Consider the following 6000-nt stretch of genomic DNA (forward strand, 5'->3'; position numbering starts at 1 on the left):
AACCCATCTTCGAACTTAAACTAAGTTTGGACAAAATATTGCGAAGGCCAAATTTTGGACCAAATCGGTTCATCCGTTCGGGAGTTGTAGTGCGCACTAGCCAGACAGACAGACGGACGGACATTGCTAAATCGACTCCAAATTACTGAGGGTATAAAAACGAAAAGCCCCGCAGGCAAAAATTGTTTTGAGAAAATTGCGCGATTTACAAAAACATTTTCACAATTTTAGAAATACCATAGTATGGTAAAACTTCTCCGAACAGCTACTTGCGTAATTTCCTTTTTAAATAATATTATTAAATCAGTAGGATTTTGTGGATACTTCGGCATTGGTTGGCACTTAGGCCTTCTCAAATGTGTAACTCCGCTTACATTCTAACTTCTACTCTAAAATTTATAAAAGTTGTTAACTATAAATGATCAAATTGCTTCATTTAATTCAATCGCAACTGAGTTTGTTTCCTCCGCTCTCCATTTAATCCAAGCTGAGCTGTTCTTGCTTCATCTGCTAAAAAATTGTCAGGGCGTTCTTGCATTATCCGCACACGTTTGGCTTAATTTTTTTCTGACACAACGGCCATTTTTGGACTACCCTCAAGACCTTCGTTTATTAGCGGGTGTAGACCACGATTAAATTCCATAAAACAATTTTTCACAGTACCATAGGATGGTGCTTTATATCCATACAAATATTTAATTTCATCGTGCACTCTTGCCGTGGTAATCCACGTAGAAAGTTGTAAAAATGATCGGACGATAATATTCACAAATAAATTTCATTTTTTACAAAGTGAGTTTTTTCAAGTCGCAAACTTTCCAACAGGAAGTTATCGAGTAACCCTAGTACAAAAATTCAGTATCAGCCCGGCTTGTATTTGAACCTATGTAGGTCGTCACCAACCATTAAAAAAATGTTGCCGACGTCTTTGAGTTCTAATCGTATAAGGGTATTATATGAAATTAATTTTAATGTCTACTTCAAATGGAAGAGGTACTATGAAAGTAGTATTGAAAAACAATACCTGAAATAGGCCATAGTGGCAAAATAACTCCATGTATAATTTTATAATATTTTTTTGTCATTTATCACAATTATGTTCCACCCCAATAACTCAAAATCCAAATTAAATTTTAAAAGGGGTGTGGGTGAGTCTAGATGAAAATAAAGTCATAAATCTTATTTACAATTTGCTAAAGTAAATTGCTGTCTCATAATACGTTAAGCTCAGGCAGCAGGATTTCTGTTACGACACATGTAGCAGCATCTCATCTCTTTCCTCTCAATAACCATTCATTCATTCAGTTTGGCAGACATACGCAAATACGATCAACCCAAACACATTTGTTTTTTTTTCTGCGTAAAAGAAATGAACACCAAGTCATTGCCACCTTTCACAAGTACACTTCAGCACTCACACACTTCTGTGGAAGGTATGCAGATGTATGTTCAAATATGTCTATACATTTGTACGTATAGTTATGCCAGAAAAAACACAAGTCTCGAAAGCTTTTCATTTCTTCAATACGCTCTGCCACTCACGTACAACGTGTCATGATGATGTGAACGCACATTTTCTACGAATGCTAAAACAAAAATGTGCAAACGTGTGTGTAAAATACACACATGTTTGTACAGATTGTGTGTGCATGTTGGTTTATGTGAATGTTGGCAATTTTTTTCACTGTGTGAAAATAAAGTTGGCACAAATGCCAATAAACACAATATTTCCAACAAATTAATGGTTTTAAGTGAATTTATAAAATTACAAGTGAGAGGGTGTGTGTGTGTGTGCAGAAATTTACGTATTCATTTTAATGATATTTGTGTGTGTGAGAGACTGTGCACGTTGTCATTGAAAGGAATATTGTCATTTTCATATCCTCTTCATTTCATTTAATAAGAGTTATCATCGTGACTAAAGAATTCTGTGTGTATTTTTGCGATCCCAGCTATGATGTGAAAAATTTGAGCCACGTATGCACAAAAGTTATACACGGTTTGGTTATAATATCGCAAGGATAACAAGAGTAATACTTAAAAAATGACAAGTGGAATCTGTATCCAGTCTAAGGACTGTCATAAAAAAACTGATAGATTGTAATTAGGAAGAATATTAATGAAATTTCTTAGAGTTTGTCAGGTGCAGGGTTCACAAATAAGGTTATCCGAACAATTGATTAGTTCTAAATGTTAAAGAATGTTGTCTTTTTACTCACATTTTGATAATTGTGTAGTTGAAAAGATTGGGAAGCTGTAAGCAAGACCACCAGGAATATCTTGAAAACTAGCCTCTAATAGGCTTTAACTACAATTAAACGCCAATTTTAAAATATTGTTACGAATGTAACTGATAGGTTTAAGGTAATTTAATTAAATTAAAGTTAATTTAAAAATTTGAAATGTAACGTAGATTTTTATTAAGCAGTTACTTTATTATGTTTACAAAAACAACTACGGTATGGAAGTTTATCAATCCTTCAGGTTCTTTCCATGTTATTGAAGCATTTTTGTTTACTTTTGTTTTGCCAAAAATCTGCAATTATCGCTTCGTTTGTTATTATTTTTGTTGTACCCTTTCATGCTTGTTTTGATAGTTGTGATGTCATTGCTGTCTTCCGATTGTCTTGTGTCTGTCGCGCTTTCGCTGATATACATATGTGTGTTTTATTGTTCGCTCAGGCGAATTGTGTGTCTGAGTATTAGTTGCACAGTTGGTTTCGAGATGTTGCCAGATCTTCTAGATACATCTGCAACGAGAAGCGCAAGGGAATTTCAAGACAATAAGTCAGTTGGGTTTGAGACGCAAACTAAACAGTCGGTTAAAGAAGAAGTAAAGGAAAGCTGCGTGCTTACTTGAGTCAAGCTATGTGCTTAGTAATTAAAGTCGATTGTGAATAAGTGTAATAAAGTAAATAAAGCATTGAAGACACGTAATCTAAATCTAGGGTATATGTTTGTTTTTCCGTTTGTAACGCATTGAAATAATCATTTGCGACCCTAAAAAGTATATGTATTCTTGATCAGGGTAAAATTCTGAACCGACTTGTGTATATCCGTCTGTCCGTCTGTGGTAATCACTCTAGCATCCACAAAAATGGAGATATGACGTTGACATTTTGGGAAAATGAGTCTTTTGTTTGCAGGTAGGTCAAGTTCAATGATGATATATATCGGTTCAGCTAAAATTTCGGATTTTAGCTAAAATTTTTTACCGAACTAGCTGTAAATTGTCATTTGAGGTTCATAGTGGTCACAACACATATCCACCAAAAATTGTCAACATTGGTCTGTTGAAGTACTGTGCTTAATTAATTAATATTTTACATTGTATAAGTAACCTTTGCTTTTTGTCTTTTATTCTACATACAAAGTTCATTGTACTTTGTATTTTCACTTCAATAAAATTATTCAACTCAACAGGTTATGGGCCCTCCATGACATTTTCTGAAAAACAAAAATAAGAAATTAAATTGAAGAATTGTGAAAAAAGAAAATATTCAATTTGTGAATAGAATTTGAACGTCATGGAGTTTTGCAAGACCATCAAGCCATTAACAGGAGAATGCGATTGGGCTATTTGGAAGAGAAAAGTCAAAGGTCTCCCAGATTTTTATGAAGGAGCTCTGGATGTGGTTTCAAGAAAAAATACAAAGCCAGAACCTTTAAAATAGGGAATAACTGAAGCTGTAGTGAAAGATTACAATACTCCGTCTTCGTTTTACAGGAAAATGAACGGTCTCGCCAAATCCCTTATTGCTAGTACCATGTCTGATGAGATATATATGAAGGTAATGGACAAAGACTCGGCAGCAGATGTTTGGGAAGCATTGCACCAACAATTCGAAGCAACATCCAAGGACCAATTGTTAAAGATGTGCACAGCACTTTTCTCGTTTGAGTGGGTTGAAAATTTGGATGTTTCAACGCACATTTCTAACCTTAAAAGTTTATGGACAGAAATTAACGATGGTTTGGAATTAAAAGGTAATCAAAAACTTCCAGAACTGCTTCCTATTTGCAAGATTCTGCATGTGCTACCATCATCGTTCGAAATGTTCAAATCGAGTTGGATGATGATAACTCGGGATGAGAATAAGTCCTTATACGAACTTATTATGCAGCTTTGCCTATATGAACGCAATTATAAGAAGCCTGAGAATGTTGAAGGTCAAGAAGCTTTAGTCATCAATGAGAAGTATTCCAAAACCAAGAATGTAAATGCCAAAAAGGACAGTATTTGCCATTACTGTAAGAAGAAAGGCCATTGGATAAAAGAATGTCGCAAGTGGATTGCAGATGGCAAGCCTTCCAACTCACAACCAGTTAAGGATCATACACATGTGGCACTACATGCGATGTCAAATGAAGTAAATATCACAGATTCAAGTTTGGAATGGTGGTTCGACAACGGTGCAACAAAGCATGTTACCAATTCAGATAAGTATTTTGTGAAATACGAAGAATTTGAACAACCCAATTCAATACAGTCTGCAGGAAAAGAGTGTTTAAAAGCCATTGGGAAGGGAAAATAGAGCTGTTATCGAAAGTCAACAATAAGGAAAGAATTGTAACTCTAAACAATTTTTCGATTTTAGCTGCACACCATAGAAACTCTAATAGCAAATTAACATCTACCACAAACGAATGTACGTCGATAAAGAACTTGTGGTACATGGTCAACGAGAAATCAATGGCACACTATACAAGCTTAATGTCCGTCCAAATTCACACGCACAGAATATATCCCTGCTTGAAGAAAAGTCGATGGTATAGTTATACCACGAACGCTGGGCACATCAGGACTATCGCCATGTTAAAATGAAGCTTAAAAAGGAAATGGGAATTTCAGTGAAGAATACAAGTGAAAATTGTGTACCATGCATTTTTGGAAAGTCTTCTAGAAACCCTTTGGAAGACGTGACGCTGCTAGTGAACCAGGTAAATTGTAGTATTTAAAGATCATTATACGAAATATCGATATGCGTATTTCTTAAAACAAAATCAGAAGTGAAAGATTCGCTTAAGGAGATGTTGTTTCGCCCAAAATGTCAAGGTCATACTGTAAAAACGTTAATTAGCGACAACGGTGGCGAATTTGACAACGATGACGTCAAGAATTCTTGCTCAGCATGGAGTTACTCATAAGTTGACTGCTCCATATACCCCCAGCAAAATGGATGTGCTGAAAGAGAGAATAGAACGATCGTAGAAATGGCAAGGACTTTCAAATAAGGAAATTGAATTTCCAGAATCATTATGGTGTGAATTTGTGAAATCAGTAATATTTATTTTAAACAGAACAGGAAAGTCATCTGAAGCTGATATTAGCCCATTCGAAAAATGGTATGGTAAGAAACCTAGAATCCGACATTTGCGAATCATTGCATCGACATGTTATATGCATATTCCAAGTCCAAAAGCTAAAGAAAATGGACAAAAAGGCTGAAAAGGGATACCTGGTAGGATATGATGGAGACGAGCCATATGGTAATTATATACCAGAAAAGAGAGATGTTCATGTTTCGTGAGATGTTAAATTTTGTAGAGAAAACAAATAATAATAGCTTAGAAGAAAAAACCATAATAAAATCCAACGTAAATCCTGATACACAACGTATTGATTTGTCAAAGATTAGAAGTTTCAAGATTTAATTCAAGATGATGAAATTCAGAGTGGACTGAATGAAGAGTCGGATCTAAACATAGAACCACAAGATGATAAACTAGCCAAAGATTCACAAAATTTAGAAGAACAAAATGATGAACCTACGAGCAGCAATCCTGAAGATAATTTAGAGAGAAATGCAACATCTGACAGTGAGTTTGAAGATGCTATATCAGGAAGTAACGATAGACAAGAATCTGAATAAGAGAATTGCAATTACAGGAAATTAAGAAAGAGAAAGGTAATAATTTCAAAAACAACTCATGTCGAATTGGCTATGGTTTCCCAGGAGTTTGTTAATAGCATAGAAACTCAAAATTCATATTCTGAAG

At 34.9% G+C, this 6000-nt stretch overlaps 1 protein-coding gene across 1 annotated transcript in view; it reads right to left on the reverse strand.

The window, feature by feature from the left end:
• The window catches only part of LOC141401266 (uncharacterized), a 627482-nt gene that overhangs the window by 530588 nt on the left and 90894 nt on the right, over positions 1 to 6000 (reverse strand). The gene's annotated exons all lie outside the window — the stretch shown is intronic.

The sequence above is a fragment of the Musca autumnalis genome, unplaced genomic scaffold (assembly GCF_047663935.1).
Source record: "Musca autumnalis isolate F117 unplaced genomic scaffold, ASM4766393v1 scaffold_4, whole genome shotgun sequence".
NCBI classification, from domain to species: Eukaryota; Metazoa; Arthropoda; class Insecta; order Diptera; family Muscidae; genus Musca; species Musca autumnalis.